The sequence below is a fragment of the Ambystoma mexicanum genome, chromosome 3q, assembly GCF_040938575.1.
Source record: "Ambystoma mexicanum isolate Mex_15411 chromosome 3q, UKY_AmexF1_1, whole genome shotgun sequence".
Classification (NCBI taxonomy): Eukaryota; Metazoa; Chordata; class Amphibia; order Caudata; family Ambystomatidae; genus Ambystoma; species Ambystoma mexicanum.
Genome location: NC_090926.1, coordinates 628,380,276 through 628,398,938, shown reverse-complemented (window position 1 = coordinate 628,398,938; position 18,663 = coordinate 628,380,276).

The window sequence follows — 18,663 nt, the reverse complement described above, 5'->3', positions numbered from 1 at the left end:
GCAACAGGAAAAAGACACGGGGCATGAGCGGGGTGTGGGGGGTAACAGCAGAAACACGAGGCATAAGCGGGGGTGGGGGAACAGAGAGAAACACGGGGCATGAGCGGAGGGTGGGGGGCAACAGCATGGAGACATGGGGAATGACCGGGGGGTGGGCGGAAACAGGAGAGAGACACGGAACATAAGCGGGGGGTGGGGGACAACAGCAGGGATACACGGGGCATGAGCAGGGGGTGGGGGGCAACAGCAGTGAGATAAGGGGCATGACTGGGGTGGGGGGTAACAGGAGAGAGACACGGGGCATGAGCGGGGGGTGGGGGTCCACAAGGGAGACACAGGGAATGAGAGGGGAGTGGGGGGTAACAGAAGAGAGACACGGGGCATGAGCGGGGGGTGGGGGGCAACAGGAGGGAGACACGGGGCATGACCGGGGGGTCGGGGGCAACAGGAGAGAGACACGGGGCATGGCCGGGGGGTGGGGGGCAACAGGAGAGAGACACAGGGCATGACCAGGGGTGGGGGCAACAAGAGGGAGACACGGGGCATGACCGGGGGGTGGGGGGTGACATGAGACAGACACGGGGCATGAGCGGGGGGTGGGGGGCAACAGCAGGGAGACACAGGGCATGAGAAGAGGGTGGGGTTAACAGGAGAGAGACACAGGACATGAGCAGTGGTGGGGGAAACAGCAGGGAGACACGGGGCATGACCGGGTGGTGGGGGCAACAGAAGGGAGACACGGGGCATGACCGGGGTGTGGGGGGCAACAGGAGAGAGACACGTGGCATGAGGGGAGTGGGGGGTAACAGGAGAGAGACACGGAGCATGAGCGGGGGGTGAAAAACAGCAGGGAGACACGGGGCATGACCGGGGGGTGGGGGCAACAGAAGGGAGACACGGGGCATGACCGGGGGGTGGGGGGCAACAGGAGAGAGACACGGGGCATGAGGGGGGGTGGGGGGTAACAGGAGAGAGACACGGGGCATGAGAGGAGGGTGGGGGTAACAGGAGAGAGACACAGGACATGAGCAGGGGGTTGGGGGAAACAGCAGGGAGACACGGGGCATGATCGGGGGTGGTGGGCAACATCAGGGAGACACAGTGCATGAGCGGGGGTGGGGGGAACACGAGGGAGACAGGGGGCATGAGAGGGGGGTGGGGGGTAAGAGGAGAGAGACACAGACCATGAGCGGGGGGTGAGGGGCAACAGCAGGGAGACAGGGGGCATGACCGGGTGGTGGGGGCAACAGAAGGGAGACACGGGGCATGACCAGGGGGTGGGGGGCAACAGGAGGGAGACATGGGGCATGAGCGGGGGTGGCGGGCAACAGCAGGGAGATACTGGGCATGAGCAGGGGGTGGGGGGAACAAAAGGGAGACACGGGGCATGAGAGAGGGGTGGGGGGTAACAGGAGAGAGACACAGGGCATGAGTGGGGGGTGAGTGGCAACAGCAGGGAGACACGGGGCATGAACGGGGGGCAACAGGAAAAAGACACGGGGCATGAGCGGGGGGTGGGGGGTAACAGCAGAAACACGAGGCATAAGCGGGGGTGGGGGAACAGGAGAGAAACACGGGGCATGAGAGGGGGTGGGGGGCAACAGCATGGAGACATGGGGCATGACCGGGGGGTGGGGGGAAACAGGAGATAGACACGGAGCATGAGCGGGGGGTGAGGGGCAGCAGCAGGGATACACGGGGCATGAGCAGGGGGTGGGGGGCAACAGCAGGGAGACAAGGGGCATGACCGGGGGTGGGGGGTAACAGGAGAGAGACACAGGGCATGAGCGGGGGGTGGGGGGCAACAGCAGGGAGACACGGGGCATGAGTGGGGGGTGGGGGGAAACAGCAGGGAGACACGGGGCATGAGCGGGGCTGGGGGGAACACGAGGGAGACACAGGGAATGAGAGGGGCGTGGGCGGTAACAAAGGGGAGACACGGGGCATGAGCGGGGGTTGAGGGGCAACAGGAGAGAGACACGGGGCATGATCGGGGGATGGGGGGCAACAGGAGAGAGACACGGGGCATGACCGGGGGGTGAGGGCAACAGGAGGGAGACACGGGGCATGACCGCGGGGTGGGGGGCAACAGGAGAGAGACACGGGGCATGACCGGGGGTGGGGGGCAACAGGAGAGAGACACAGGGCATGAGAGGGGGTGGGGGGTAACAGGAGAGAGACAAGGGGCATGAGAAGGGGTGGGGTCAACAAGAGGGAGACACAGAGGAATGAGCGGGGGGTGGCGGGCAACAGCAGGGAGACACGGGGCATGAGCGGGGGTGGGGGGAACACGAGGGAGGCAGGGGGCATGATAGGGGGTGGGGGCAACAGAAGGGAGACACGGGGCATGACCGGGGTGTGGGGGGCAACAGGAGAGAGACACGGGCATGAGGGGGGGTTGGGGTAACAGGAGAGAGACACGGGGCATGAGAAGAGGGTGGGGGTAACAGGAGAGAGACACAGGACATGTGCGGGGGGGTGGGGGAAACAGCAGGGAGAAACGGGGCATGATCGGGTGGTAGGGGCAACAGGAGAGAGACATGGGGCATGAGAGGGGGGTTGGGGGTAACAGGAGAGAGACACGGGGCATGAGAGGGGGTTGAGGGGCAACAGGAGAGAGACACGGGGCATGATCGGTGATGGGGGGCAACAGGAGTGAGACACGGGTCATGACCGGGGGTGAGGGCAACAGGAGGGAGACACGGGGCATGACCGCGGGGTGGGGGGCAACAGGAGAGAGACACGGGGCATGACCGGGGGTGGGGGGCAACAGGAGAGAGACACAGGGCATGAGAGGGGGTGGGGGGTAACAGGAGAGAGACACAGGGCATGAGAAGGGGTGGGGGTCAACAAGAGGGAGACACAGAGGAATGAGCGGGGGGTGGCGGGCAACAGCAGGGAGACACGGGGCATGAGCGGGGGGTGGGGGGAAAACGAGGGAGGCAGGGGGCATGAGAGGGGGTGGGGGTAACAGGAGAGAGACACGGAGCATGAGTGGGGGGTGAGGGGCAACAGCAGGGAGACACGGGGCATGACCAGGGGGTGGGGGCAACAGAAGGGAGACACGGGGCATGATCGGGGGGTGGGGGCAACAGGAGAGAGACATGGGCATGGGGGGGTGGGGGTAACAGGAGAGAGACACGGGGCATGAGAAGAGGGTGGGGGTAACAGGAGAGAGACACAGGATATGAGCGGGGGGTGGGGGAAACCGCAGGGAGAAACGGGGCATGATCGGGTGGTAGGGGCAACAGGAGAGAGACATGGGGCATGAGAGGGGGGTTGGGGGTAACAGGAGAGAGACACGGGGCATGAGAGGGGGGTGGGGGTAACAGGAGAGAGACACAGGGCATTAGCGGGGGGTGGGGGGAAACAGCAGGGAGACACGGGGCATGAGCGGGGTTGGCGGGCAACAGCAGGGAGATACGGAGCATGAACAGGGGGTTGGGGGGAACACAAGGGAGACACGGGGCATGAGAGGGGGGTGGGGGTAACAGGAGAGAGACACGGGGCATGAGCGGGGGGTGGGGGAACAGGAGAGAAACACTGGGCATGAGCAGGGGGTGGGGGGCAACAGCATGGAGACATGGGGCATGACCGAGGGGTGGGGGGCAACAGGAGAGAGACACGGGGCATGAGGGGGGTGGTGGCAATAGAAGGGAGATACGGGGCATGACCGGGGGTGGGGGGCAACAGGAGAGAGACACGGGGCATGAGGGGGGTGGGGGGTAACAGGAGAGAGACATGGGGCATGAGAGGAGGGTGGGGGTAACATGAGAGAGACACGGGACATGAGAGCGGGGTGGGGGGAAACAGCAGGGGGACACGGGGCATGAGCGGGGGGTGGCGGGCAAGAGCAGGGAGATACGGGGCATGAGCAGGGGGTGGGGGGAACACAAGGGAGACACGGGGCATGAGAGGGGGGTGGGGGGTAACAGGAGAGAGACACGGGGCATGAGTAGGGGGGTGAGTGGCAACAGCAGGGAGACACGGGGCATGAGCGGGAGGGCAACAGGAAAAAGACACAGGGCATGAGCGGGGGGTGGGGGGTAACAGCAGAAACACGAGGCATAAGCGGGGGTGGGGGAACAGGAGAGAAACACGGGGCATGAGCGGAGGGTGGGGGGCAACAGCATGGAGACATGGGGAATGACCGGGGGGTGGGGGGAAACAGGAGAGAGACACGGAGCATGAGCGGGGGCTGTGGGACAACAGCAGGGATACACGGGGCATTAGCAGGGGGTGGGGGGCAACAGCAGGGAGACAAGGGGCATGACCGGGGTGGGGGGTAACAGGAGAGAGACACGGGGCATGAGCGGGGGTTGGGGGGTGACATGAGACAGACACGGGGCATGAGCGGGGGGTGGGGGGCAACAGCAGGGAGTCACAGGGCATGAGAAGAGGGTGGGGTTAACAGGAGAGAGACACAGGACAGGAGCAGGGGTGGGGGAAACAGCAGGGAGACAGGGGGCATGACCGGGTGGTGGAGGCAACAGAAGGGATACACGGGGCATGACCGGGGGTGGGGGGCAACATGAGTGAGGCAGGGGGAATGAGAGGGGGGTGGGGGGTAACAGGAGAGAGACACGGAGCATGAGCGGGGGGTGAACAACAGCAGGGAGACACGGGGCATGACCGGGGGGTGGGGGCAACAGAAGGGAGACACGGGGCATGACCGGGGGGTGGGGGGCAACAGGAGAGAGACACAGGGCATGAGGGGGGTGGTTGGTAACAGGAGAGAGACACGGGGCATGAGAGGAGGGTGGGGGTAACAGGAGAGAGACACAGGATATGAGCGGGGGGTGGGGGAAACAGCAGGGAGACACGGGGCATGATTGGGGGTGGTGGGCAACATCAGGGAGACACGGGGAATGAGCGGGGGTGGGGGGAACATGAGGGAGACAGGGGGCATGAGAGGGGGGTGGGGGGTAAGAGGAGAGAGACACGGACCATGAGTAGGGGGGTGAGTGGCAACAGCAGGGAGACACGGGGCATTACCGGGTGGTGGGGGCAACAGAAGGGAGACACGGGGCATGACCGGGGTTGGGGGGCAACAGGAGGGAGACACGGGGCATGAGGGGGGTGGGGGGTAACAGGAGAGAGACACTGGGCATGAGCAGGTGGTGGGGGGCAACAGCAGGGAGACAAGGGGCATGACTGGGGGTGGGGGGTAACAGGAGAGAGAGACACGGGGCATGAGCGGGGGGTGGGGGGTGACATGAGACAGACACAAGGCATGAGCGGGGGGTGGGGGGCAACGGCAGGGAGACACGGGGCATGAGTGGGGGGAAACAGCAGGGAGACACAGGGCATGAGCGGAGGTGGGGGGAATACGAGGGAGACACAGGGAATGAGAGGGGGGTGGGCGGTAACAAAAGAGAGACACGGGGCATGAGCGGGGGGTGAGGGGCAACAGGAGAGAGACACGGGGCATGACCGGGGGGTGGGGGGAAACAGGAGAGAGACACGGGGCATGACCGGGGGTGGGGGGCAACAGGAGAGAGACACAGGGCATGAGAGGGGGGTGAGGGGTAACAGGAGAGAGACACAGGGCATGAGAAGGGGTGGGGGTCAACCAGAGGGAGACACAGAGGAATGAACGAGGGGTGGCGGGCAACAGCAGGGAGACACGGGGCATGAGCGGGGGGTGGGGGGAACACGAGGGAGGCAGGGGGCATGAGAGGGGGTGGGGGTAACAGGAGAGAGACACGGAGCATGAGTGGGGGGTGAGGGGCAACAGCAGGGAGACACGGGGCATGACCAGGGGGTGGGGGCAACAGAAGGGAGACACAGGGCATGACCGGGGGGAAGGGGGCAACAGGAGAGAGACACGGGGCATGAGGGGGGGTGGGGGTAACAGGAGAGAGACACGGGGCATGAGAAGAGGGTGGGGGTAACAGGAGAGATACACAGGACATGAGCGGGGGGTGGGGGAAACAGCAGGGAGAAACGGGGCATGATCGGGTGGTGGGGGCAACAGGAGAGAGACATGGGGCATGAGAGAGGGGTTGGGGGTAACAGGAGAGAGACACGGGGCATGAGAAGGGGGTGGGGGTGACAGGAGAGAGACACAGGGCATTAGCGGGGGGTGGGGGGCAACAGCAGGGAGACACGGGACATGAGCGGGGGGTGGCGGGCAACAGCAGGGAGACACAGGGCATGAGCAGGGGGTGGGGGGAACACAAGGGAGACATGGGGCATGAGAGGGGGGTGGGCGGTAACAGGAGGGAGACACGGGGCATGAGTGGGGGGTGAGTGGCAACAGCAGGGAGACATGGGGCATGAGCGGGGGGGCAACAGGAGAAAGACACGGGGCATGACCGGGGGTGGGGGCAACAGAAGGGAGACACGGGTCATGACCGGGGGGTGGGGGGCAACAGGAGAGAGACACAGGGCATGAGGGGGGTGGGGGGTAACAGGAGAGAGACACGGGGCATGAGAGGAGGGTGGGGGTAACAGGAGAGAGACACAGGATATGAGCGGGGGGTGGGGGAAACAGCAGGGAGACACGGGGCATGATCGGGGGGTGGTGGGCAACATCAGGGAGACACGGGGAATGAGCGGGGGTGGGGGGAACACGAGGGAGACAGGGGGCATGAGAGGGGGGTGGGCGGTAAGAGGAGAGAGACACGGACCATGAGCGGGGGGTGAGGGGCAACAGCAGGGAGACACGGGGCATGACCGGGTGGTGGGGGCAACAGAAGGGAGACACGGGGCATGACCGGGGGTGGGGGGCAACAGGAGAGAGAGACACGGGGCATGAGCGGGGGGTGGGGGGTGACATGAGACAGACACAGGGCATGAGTGGGGGTGGGGGGCAACGGCAGGGAGACACGGGGCATGAGTGGGGGGAAACAGCAGGGAGACACGGGGCATGAGCGGGGGTGGGGGAAATACGAGGGAGACACAGGGAATGAGAGGGGGGTGGGCGGTAACAAAAGAGAGACACTGGGCATGAACGGGGGGTGAGGGGCAACAGGAGAGAGACACGGGGCATGACCGGGGGGTGGGGGGAAACAGGAGAGAGACATGGGGCATGACCGGGGGTGGGGGGCAACAGGAGAGAGACACAGGGCATGAGAGGGGGGTGGGGGGGTAACAGGAGAGAGACACAGGGCATGAGAAGGGGTGGGGGTCAACAAGAGGGAGACACAGAGGAATGAGCGGGGGTGGCGGGCAACAGCAGGGAGACACGGAGCATGAGCAGGGGGTGGGGGGAACACGAGGGAGGCACGGGGCATGAGAGGGGGTGGGGGTAACAGGAGAGAGACACGGAGCATGAGTGGGGGGTGAGGGGCAACTGCAGGGAGACACGGGGCATGACCAGGGGGTGGGGGCAACAGAAGGGAGACACGGGGCATGACCGGGAGGAAGGGGGCAACAGGAGAGAGACACGGGGCATGAGGGGGAGTGGGGGTAACAGGAGAGAGACACGGGGCATGAGAAGACGGTGGGGGTAACCGGAGAGATACACAGGACATGAGCGGGGGGTGGGGGAAACAGCAGGGAGAAACGGGGCATGATCGGGTGGTGGGGGCAACAGGAGAGAGACATGGGGCATGAGAGGGGGGTTGGGGGTAACAGGAGAGAGGCACGGGGCATGAGAAGGGGGTGGGGGTAACAGGAGAGAGACACAGGGCATTAGTGGGGGGTGGGGGGCAACAGCAGGGAGACACGGGACATGAGCGGGGGGTGGCGGGCAACAGCAGGGAGACACAGGGCATGAGCAGGGGGTGGGGGAACACAAGGGAGACATGGGGCATGAGAGGGGGGTGGGCGGTAACAGGAGGGAGACACGGGGCATAAGTGGGGGGTGAGTGGCAACAGCAGGGAGACATGGGGCATGAGCGGGGGGCAACAGGAGAAAGACACGGGGCATGAGCGGGGGGTGGGGGTAACAGGTGAGACACGAGACACGGGGGGTGAGGGGCAACAGCAGGGAGACACGGGGCATGACCGAGGGGTGGGGGCAACAGGAGGGAGACACGGGTCATGAGGGGGGTGGGGGGTAACAGGAGAGAGACATGGGGAATGAGAGGAGGGTGGGGGTAACAGGAGAGAGACACGGGACATGAGCGGGGGTGGGGGGAAACAGCAGGGAGACACGGGCATGAGCGGGGGGGTGGGGGAACAGGAGAGAGACACGGGGCATGAGCGGGGGGTGGGGGTCAACAGGAGAGAGACACGAAGCATGAGCGGTGGGTGGGGGGCAACAGCAGGGATCCACAGGGCATGAGCGGGGTGTGGGGGGTAACAGGAGAGAGACATGGGGCATGAGCGGGGGGCAACAGGAGGGAGACACGGGGCATGAGAGGGGGTGGGGGGCAACAGCAGGGAAACACCGGGCATGAGCAGGGGGTGGGGAGGAACAGGGGAGACACGAGGCATTAGTGGGGGTGGGGGGAACAGGAGAGAGACACGGGGTATGAGCAGGGGGTGGGGGGCAACAGCAGGGGGACACGGGGCATGACCGGGGGGTGGGGGTAACAGGAGAGAGACACGGGGCATGAGCGGGGGGGTGGGGTGCAACAGGAGGGAGACACAGGGCAGGAGAGGGGGGTGGGGGGTAAGAGGAGAGAGACACGGAACATGAGCGGGGGTGAGGGGCAACAGCAGGGAGACACGGGGCATGACCGAGGGGTGGGGGCAACAGGAGGGAGACACAGGGCATGAGGGGGGTGGGGGGTAACAGGAGAGAGACATGGGGAATGATAGGAGGGTGGGGGTAACAGGAGAGAGACACGGGACATGAGCGGGGGTGGGGGGAAACAGCAGGGAGACACGGGGCATGAGCAGGGGGTGGCGGGCAACAGCAGGGAGATACGGGGCATGTGCAGGGGGTTGGGGGAACACAAGGGAGACACGGGGCATGAGAGGGGGGTGGGGGTAACAGGAGAGAGACACGGGGCATGAGGGGGGGTGGGGGGTAACAGGAGAGAGACATGGGGAATGAGAGGAGGATGGGGGAACAGGGGAGAGACACCGGGTATGAGCGGGGGTGGGGGGCAACAGCAGGGGGACACGGGGCATGACCGGGGGTGGGGGTAACAGGAGAGAGACACGGGGCATGAGCGGGGTGTGGGGTGCAACAGAAGGGAGACACGGGGCAGGAGAGGGGGGTGGGAGGTAAGAGGAGAGAGACACGGAGCATGAGCGGGGGGTGAGGGGCAACAGCAGGGAGACACGGGGCATGACCGGGGGGTGGGGGCAACAGAAGGGAGACACGGGGCATGAGGGGCGGGTGGGGGGTAACAGGAGAGAGACATGGGGAATGAGAGGAGGGTGGGGGTAAAAGGAGAGAGACACAGGACATGAGCGGGGTGGGGAGGAACAGGGGAGACACGAGGCATGAGTGGGGGTGGGGGGAACAGGAGAGAGACAGGGGGTATGAGCGGGGGGTGAGGGGCAACAGCAGGGAGACACGGGGCATGACCGAGGGGTGGGGGCAACAGGAGGGAGACACGGGGCATGAGGGGGGTGGGGGTAACAGGAGAGAGACATGGGGAATGAGAGGAGGGTGGGGGTAACAGGAGAGAGACACGGGACATGAGCGTTGGTGGGGGGAAACAGCAGGGAGACACGGGGCATGAGCAGGGGGTCGTGGGCAACAGCAGGGAGATACGGGGCATGAGCAGGGGGTTGGGGGAACACAAGGGAGACACGGGGCATGAGAGGGGGTGGGGGTAACAAGAGAGAGACATGGGGCATGAGCAGGGGGAACAGGAGAGACACGGGGCATGAGGGGGGTAGGGGGTAACAGGAGAGAGACATGGGAATAAGAGGAGGATGGGGGGAACAGGGGAGAGACACGGGGTATGAGCGGGGGTGGGGGGCAACAGCAGGGGGACACGGGGCATGACCGGGGGGTGGGGGTAACAGGAGAGAGACACGGGGCATGAGCGGGGTGTGGGGTGCAACAGAAGGGAGACACGGGGCAGGAGAGGGGGGTGGGAGGTAAGAGGAGAGAGACACGGAGCATGAGCGGGGGGTGAGGGGCAACAGCAGGGAGACACGGGGCATGACCGGGGGGTGGGGGCAACAGAAGGGAGACACGGGGCATGAGGGGCGGGTGGGGGGTAACAGGAGAGAGACACAGGGCATGAGGGGGGTGGTTGGTAACAGGAGAGAGACACGGGGCATGAGAAGAGGGTGGGGGTAACAGGAGAGAGACACAGGATATGAGCGGGGGGTGGGGGAAACCGCAGGGAGAAACGGGGCATGATCGGGTGGTAGGGGCAACAGGAGAGAGACATGGGGCATGAGAGGGGGGTTGGGGGTAACAGGAGAGAGACACGGGGCATGAGAGGGGGGTGGGGGTAACAGGAGAGAGACACAGGGCATTAGCGGGGGGTGGGGGGAAACAGCAGGGAGACACGGGGCATGAGCGGGGTTGGCGGGCAACAGCAGGGAGATACGGAGCATGAACAGGGGGTTGGGGGGAACACAAGGGAGACACGGGGCATGAGAGGGGGGTGGGGGTAACAGGAGAGAGACACGGGGCATGAGCGGGGGGTGGGGGAACAGGAGAGAAACACTGGGCATGAGCAGGGGGTGGGGGGCAACAGCATGGAGACATGGGGCATGACCGAGGGGTGGGGGGCAACAGGAGAGAGACACGGGGCATGAGGGGGGTGGTGGCAATAGAAGGGAGACACGGGGCATGACCGGGGGTGGGGGGCAACAGGAGAGAGACACGGGGCATGAGGGGGGTGGGGGGTAACAGGAGAGAGACATGGGGCATGAGAGGAGGGTGGGGGTAACATGAGAGAGACACGGGACATGAGAGCGGGGTGGGGGGAAACAGCAGGGGGACACGGGGCATGAGCGGGGGGTGGCGGGCAAGAGCAGGGAGATACGGGGCATGAGCAGGGGGTGGGGGGAACACAAGGGAGACACGGGGCATGAGAGGGGGGTGGGGGGTAACAGGAGAGAGACACGGGGCATGAGTAGGGGGGTGAGTGGCAACAGCAGGGAGACACGGGGCATGAGCGGGAGGGCAACAGGAAAAAGACACAGGGCATGAGCGGGGGGTGGGGGGTAACAGCAGAAACACGAGGCATATGCGGGGGTGGGGGAACAGGAGAGAAACACGGGGCATGAGCGGAGGGTGGGGGGCAACAGCATGGAGACATGGGGAATGACCGGGGGGTGGGGGGAAACAGGAGAGAGACACGGAGCATGAGCGGGGGCTGTGGGACAACAGCAGGGATACACGGGGCATTAGCAGGGGGTGGGGGGCAACAGCAGGGAGACAAGGGGCATGACCGGGGTGGGGGGTAACAGGAGAGAGACACGGGGCATGAGCGGGGGTTGGGGGGTGACATGAGACAGACACGGGGCATGAGCGGGGGGTGGGGGGCAACAGCAGGGAGTCACAGGGCATGAGAAGAGGGTGGGGTTAACAGGAGAGAGACACAGGACAGGAGCAGGGGTGGGGGAAACAGCAGGGAGACAGGGGGCATGACCGGGTGGTGGGGGCAACAGAAGGGAGACACGGGGCATGACCGGGGGTGGGGGGCAACATGAGTGAGGCAGGGGGAATGAGAGGGGGGTGGGGGGTAACAGGAGAGAGACACGGAGCATGAGCAGGGGGTGAACAACAGCAGGGAGACACGGGGCATGACCGGGGGGTGGGGGCAACAGAAGGGAGACACGGGGCATGACCGGGGGGTGGGGGGCAACAGGAGAGAGACACAGGGCATGAGGGGGGTGGTTGGTAACAGGAGAGAGACACGGGGCATGAGAGGAGGGTGGGGGTAACAGGAGAGAGACACAGGATATGAGCGGGGGGTGGGGGAAACAGCAGGGAGACACGGGGCATGATTGGGGGTGGTGGGCAACATCAGGGAGACACGGGGAATGAGCGGGGGTGGGGGGAACATGAGGGAGACAGGGGGCATGAGAGGGGGGTGGGGGGTAAGAGGAGAGAGACACGGACCATGAGCGGGGGGTGAGGGGCAACAGCAGGGAGACACGGGGCATTACCGGGTGGTGGGGGCAACAGAAGGGAGACACGGGGCATGACCGGGGTTGGGGGGCAACAGGAGGGAGACACGGGGCATGAGGGGGGTGGGGGGTAACAGGAGAGAGACACGGGGCATGAGCAGGTGGTGGGGGGCAACAGCAGGGAGACAAGGGGCATGACTGGGGGTGGGGGGTAACAGGAGAGAGAGACACGGGGCATGAGCGGGGGGTGGGGGGTGACATGAGACAGACACAGGGCATGAGCGGGGGGTGGGGGGCAACGGCAGGGAGACACGGGGCATGAGTGGGGGGAAACAGCAGGGAGACACAGGGCATGAGCGGGGGTGGGGGGAATACGAGGGAGACACAGGGAATGAGAGGGGGGTGGGCGGTAACAAAAGAGAGACACGGGGCATGAGCGGGGGGTGAGGGGCAACAGGAGAGAGACACGGGGCATGACCGGGGGGTGGGGGGAAACAGGAGAGAGACACGGGGCATGACCGGGGGTGGGGGGCAACAGGAGAGAGACACAGGGCATGAGAGGGGGGTGAGGGGTAACAGGAGAGAGACACAGGGCATGAGAAGGGGTGGGGGTCAACAAGAGGGAGACACAGAGGAATGAACGAGGGGTGGCGGGCAACAGCAGGGAGACACGGGGCATGAGCGGGGGGTGGGGGGAACACGAGGGAGGCAGGGGGCATGAGAGGGGGTGGGGGTAACAGGAGAGAGACACGGAGCATGAGTGGGGGGTGAGGGGCAACAGCAGGGAGACACGGGGCATGACCAGGGGGTGGGGGCAACAGAAGGGAGACACAGGGCATGACCGGGGGGAAGGGGGCAACAGGAGAGAGACACGGGGCATGAGGGGGGGTGGGGGTAACAGGAGAGAGACACGGGGCATGAGAAGAGGGTGGGGGTAACAGGAGAGATACACAGGACATGAGCGGGGGGTGGGGGAAACAGCAGGGAGAAACGGGGCATGATCGGGTGGTGGGGGCAACAGGAGAGAGACATGGGGCATGAGAGGGGGGTTGGGGGTAACAGGAGAGAGACACGGGGCATGAGAAGGGGGTGGGGTGACAGGAGAGAGACACAGGGCATTAGCGGGGGGTGGGGGGCAACAGCAGGGAGACACGGGACATGAGCAGGGGGTGGCGGGCAACAGCAGGGAGACACAGGGCATGAGCAGGGGGTGGGGGGAACACAAGGGAGACATGGGGCATGAGAGGGGGGTGGGCGGTAACAGGAGGGAGACACGGGGCATGAGTGGGGGGTGAGTGGCAACAGCAGGGAGACATGGGGCATGAGCGGGGGGGCAACAGGAGAAAGACACGGGGCATGACCGGGGGTGGGGGCAACAGAAGGGAGACACGGGTCATGACCGGGGGGTGGGGGGCAACAGGAGAGAGACACAGGGCATGAGGGGGGTGGGGGGTAACAGGAGAGAGACACGGGGCATGAGAGGAGGGTGGGGGTAACAGGAGAGAGACACAGGATATGAGCGGGGGGTGGGGGAAACAGCAGGGAGACACGGGGCATGATCGGGGGTGGTGGGCAACATCAGGGAGACACGGGGAATGAGCGGGGGTGGGGGGAACACGAGGGAGACAGGGGGCATGAGAGGGGGGTGGGCGGTAAGAGGAGAGAGACACGGACCATGAGCGGGGGGTGAGGGGCAACAGCAGGGAGACACGGGGCATGACCGGGTGGTGGGGGCAACAGAAGGGAGACACGGGGCATGACCGGGGGTGGGGGGCAACAGGAGGGAGACACGGGGCATGAGGGGGGTGGGGGGTAACAGGAGAGAGACACGGGGCATGAGCAGGGGGTGGGGGGCAACAGCAGGGAGACAAGGGGCATGACCGGGGGTGGGGGGCAACAGGAGAGAGAGACACGGGGCATGAGCGGGGGGTGGGGGGTGACATGAGACAGACACAGGGCATGAGTGGGGGTGGGGGGCAACGGCAGGGAGACACGGGGCATGAGTGGGGGGAAACAGCAGGGAGACACGGGGCATGAGCGGGGGTGGGGGCAATACGAGGGAGACACAAGGAATGAGAGGGGGGTGGGCGGTAACAAAAGAGAGACACTGGGCATGAACGGGGGGTGAGGGGCAACAGGAGAGAGACACGGGGCATGACCGGGGGGTGGGGGGAAACAGGAGAGAGACATGGGGCATGACCGGGGGTGGGGGGCAACAGGAGAGAGACACAGGGCATGAGAGGGGGGTGGGGGGGTAACAGGAGAGAGACACAGGGCATGAGAAGGGGTGGGGGTCAACAAGAGGGAGACACAGAGGAATGAGCGGGGGGTGGCGGGCAACAGCAGGGAGACACGGAGCATGAGCAGGGGGTGGGGGGAACACGAGGGAGGCACGGGGCATGAGAGGGGGTGGGGGTAACAGGAGAGAGACACGGAGCATGAGTGGGGGGTGAGGGGCAACTGCAGGGAGACACGGGGCATGACCAGGGGGTGGGGGCAACAGAAGGGAGACACGGGGCATGACCGGGGGGAAGGGGGCAACAGGAGAGAGACACGGGCATGAGGGGGGGTGGGGGTAACAGGAGAGAGACACGGGGCATGAGAAGACGGTGGGGGTAACCGGAGAGATACACAGGACATGAGCGGGGGGTGGGGGAAACAGCAGGGAGAAACGGGGCATGATCGGGTGGTGGGGGCAACAGGAGAGAGACATGGGGCATGAGAGGGGGGTTGGGGGTAACAGGAGAGACGCACGGGGCATGAGAAGGGGGTGGGGGTAACAGGAGAGAGACACAGGGCATTAGTGGGGGGTGGGGGGCAACAGCAGGGAGACACGGGACATGAGCGGGGGGTGGCGGGCAACAGCAGGGAGACACAGGGCATGAGCAGGGGGTGGGGGAACACAAGGGAGACATGGGGCATGAGAGGGGGGTGGGCGGTAACAGGAGGGAGACACGGGGCATAAGTGGGGGGTGAGTGGCAACAGCAGGGAGACATGGGGCATGAGCGGGGGGCAACAGGAGAAAGACACGGGGCATGAGCGGGGGGTGGGGGTAACAGGTGAGACACGAGACACGGGGGGTGAGGGGCAACAGCAGGGAGACACGGGGCATGACCGAGGGGTGGGGGCAACAGGAGGGAGACACGGGTCATGAGGGTGGTGGGGGGTAACAGGAGAGAGACATGGGGAATGAGAGGAGGGTGGGGGTAACAGGAGAGAGACACGGGACATGAGCGGGGGTGGGGGGAAACAGCAGGGAGACACGGGCATGAGCGGGGGGGTGGGGGAACAGGAGAGAGACACGGGGCATGAGCGGGGGGTGGGGGTCAACAGGAGAGAGACACGAAGCATGAGCGGTGGGTGGGGGGCAACAGCAGGGATCCACAGGGCATGAGCGGGGTGTGGGGGGTAACAGGAGAGAGACATGGGGCATGAGCGGGGGGCAACAGGAGGGAGACACGGGGCATGAGAGGGGGTGGGGGGCAACAGCAGGGAAACACCGGGCATGAGCAGGGGGTGGGGAGGAACAGGGGAGACACGAGGCATTAGTGGGGGTGGGGGGAACAGGAGAGAGACACGGGGTATGAGCAGGGGGTGGGGGGCAACAGCAGGGGGACACGGGGCATGACCGGGGGGTGGGGGTAACAGGAGAGAGACACGGGGCATGAGCGGGGGGGTGGGGTGCAACAGGAGGGAGACACAGGGCAGGAGAGGGGGGTGGGGGGTAAGAGGAGAGAGACACGGAACATGAGCGGGGGGTGAGGGGCAACAGCAGGGAGACACGGGGCATGACCGAGGGGTGGGGGCAACAGGAGGGAGACACAGGGCATGAGGGGGGTGGGGGTAACAGGAGAGAGACATGGGGAATGATAGGAGGGTGGGGGTAACAGGAGAGAGACACGGGACATGAGCGGGGGTGGGGGGAAACAGCAGGGAGACACGGGGCATGAGCAGGGGGTGGCGGGCAACAGCAGGGAGATACGGGGCATGTGCAGGGGGTTGGGGGAACACAAGGGAGACACGGGGCATGAGAGGGGGGTGGGGGTAACAGGAGAGAGACACGGGGCATGAGGGGGGGTGGGGGGTAACAGGAGAGAGACATGGGGAATGAGAGGAGGATGGGGGAACAGGGGAGAGACACCGGGTATGAGCGGGGGTGGGGGGCAACAGCAGGGGGACACGGGGCATGACCGGGGGTGGGGGTAACAGGAGAGAGACACGGGGCATGAGCGGGGTGTGGGGTGCAACAGAAGGGAGACACGGGGCAGGAGAGGGGGGTGGGAGGTAAGAGGAGAGAGACACGGAGCATGAGCGGGGGGTGAGGGGCAACAGCAGGGAGACACGGGGCATGACCGGGGGGTGGGGGCAACAGAAGGGAGACACGGGGCATGAGGGGCGGGTGGGGGGTAACAGGAGAGAGACATGGGGAATGAGAGGAGGGTGGGGGTAAAAGGAGAGAGACACAGGACATGAGCGGGGTGGGGAGGAACAGGGGAGACACGAGGCATGAGTGGGGGTGGGGGGAACAGGAGAGAGACAGGGGGTATGAGCGGGGGGTGAGGGGCAACAGCAGGGAGACACGGGGCATGACCGAGGGGTGGGGGCAACAGGAGGGAGACACGGGGCATGAGGGGGGTGGGGGTAACAGGAGAGAGACATGGGGAATGAGAGGAGGGTGGGGGTAACAGGAGAGAGACACGGGACATGAGCGTTGGTGGGGGGAAACAGCAGGGAGACACGGGGCATGAGCAGGGGGTCGTGGGCAACAGCAGGGAGATACGGGGCATGAGCAGGGGGTTGGGGGAACACAAGGGAGACACGGGGCATGAGAGGGGGTGGGGGTAACAAGAGAGAGACATGGGGCATGAGCAGGGGGAACAGGAGAGACACGGGGCATGAGGGGGGTAGGGGGTAACAGGAGAGAGACATGGGAATAAGAGGAGGATGGGGGGAACAGGGGAGAGACACGGGGTATGAGCGGGGGTGGGGGGCAACAGCAGGGGGACACGGGGCATGACCGGGGGGTGGGGGTAACAGGAGAGAGACACGGGGCATGAGCGGGGTGTGGGGTGCAACAGAAGGGAGACACGGGGCAGGAGAGGGGGGTGGGAGGTAAGAGGAGAGAGACACGGAGCATGAGCGGGGGGTGAGGGGCAACAGCAGGGAGACACGGGGCATGACCGGGGGGTGGGGGCAACAGAAGGGAGACACGGGGCATGAGGGGCGGGTGGGGGGTAACAGGAGAGAGACATGGGTAATGAGAGGAGGGTGGGGGTAACAGGAGAGAGACACAGGACATGAGCGGGGGTGGGGAGGAACAGGGGAGACACGAGGCATGAGTGGGGGTGGGGGGAACAGGAGAGAGACACGAGGCATGAGCGGGGGGTGGCGGGCAACAGCAGGGAGATACGGGGCATGAGCAGGGGGTTGGCTGGGGGGAACACAAGGGAGACACGGGGCATGAGAGGGGGTGGGGGTAACAGGAGAGAGACATGGGGCATGAGCAGGGGGAACAGGAGAGAAACACGGGGCATGAGCAGGGGGTGGGGGGCAACAGCATGGAGACATGGGGCATGACCGAGGGGTGGGGGGCAACAGGAGAGAGACACGGGGCATGAGGGGGGTGGGGGCAACAGAAGGGAGACACAGGGCATGACCCGGTGGTGGGGGGCAACAAGAGAGAGACACGGGGCTTGAGGGGGGTGGGGGCAACAGAAGGGAGACACGGGGCATGACCGGGGGGTGGGGGGGGCAACAGGAGAGAGACACGGGGCATGAGGGGTGTGGGGGGTAACAGGAGAGAGGCATGGGGCATGAGAGGAGGGTTGGGGTAACATGAGAGAGACACGGGACATGAGCGTGGGGTGGGGGAAACAGCAGGGAGACACGGGGCGGGGGGTGGCGGGCAACAGCAGGGAGATACGGTGCATGAGCAGGGGGTGGGGGGAACACAAGGGAGACACGGGGCATGAGAGGGGGTGGGGGGTAACAGGAGAGAGACACGGGGCATGAGTGGGTGATGAGTGGCAACAGCAGGGAGACACGGGGCATGAGCGGGAGGGCAACAGGAAAAAGACACGGGGCATGAGCGGGGGGTGGGGGTAACAGCAGAAACACAAGGCATAAGCGGGGGTGGGGGAACAGGAGAGAAACACGGGGCATGAGTGGAGGGTGGGGGGCAACAGCATGGAGACATGGCGAATGACCAGGGGGTGGGGGGAAACAGGAGAGAGACACGGAGCATGAGCGGCAGTTGGGGGGCAACAGCAGGGATACACGGAGCATGAGCAGGGGGTGGGGGGCAACAGCAGGGAGACAAGGGGCATGACCGGGGGTGGGGGGTAACAGGAGAGAGACACGGGGCATGAGCGGGGGGTGGGGGGGTGACATGAGACAGACACGGGGCATGAGCGGGGGGTGGGTGGCAACAGCAGGGAGACACAGGGCATGAGAAGAGGGTGGGGTTAACAGGAGAGAGACACAGGACATGAGCAGGGGTGGGGGAAACAGCAGGGAGACACGGGGCATGACCGGGTGGTGGGGGCACCAGAAGGGAGACACGGGGCATGACAGGGGGTTGGGGGCAACAGGAGAGAGACATTGGGCATGAGAGGAGGGTGGGGGTAACATGAGAGAGACACGGGACATGAGCGGGGGGTGGGGGGAAACAGCAGGGAGACACAGGGCATGAGCGGGTGGTGGCGGGCAACAGAAGGGAG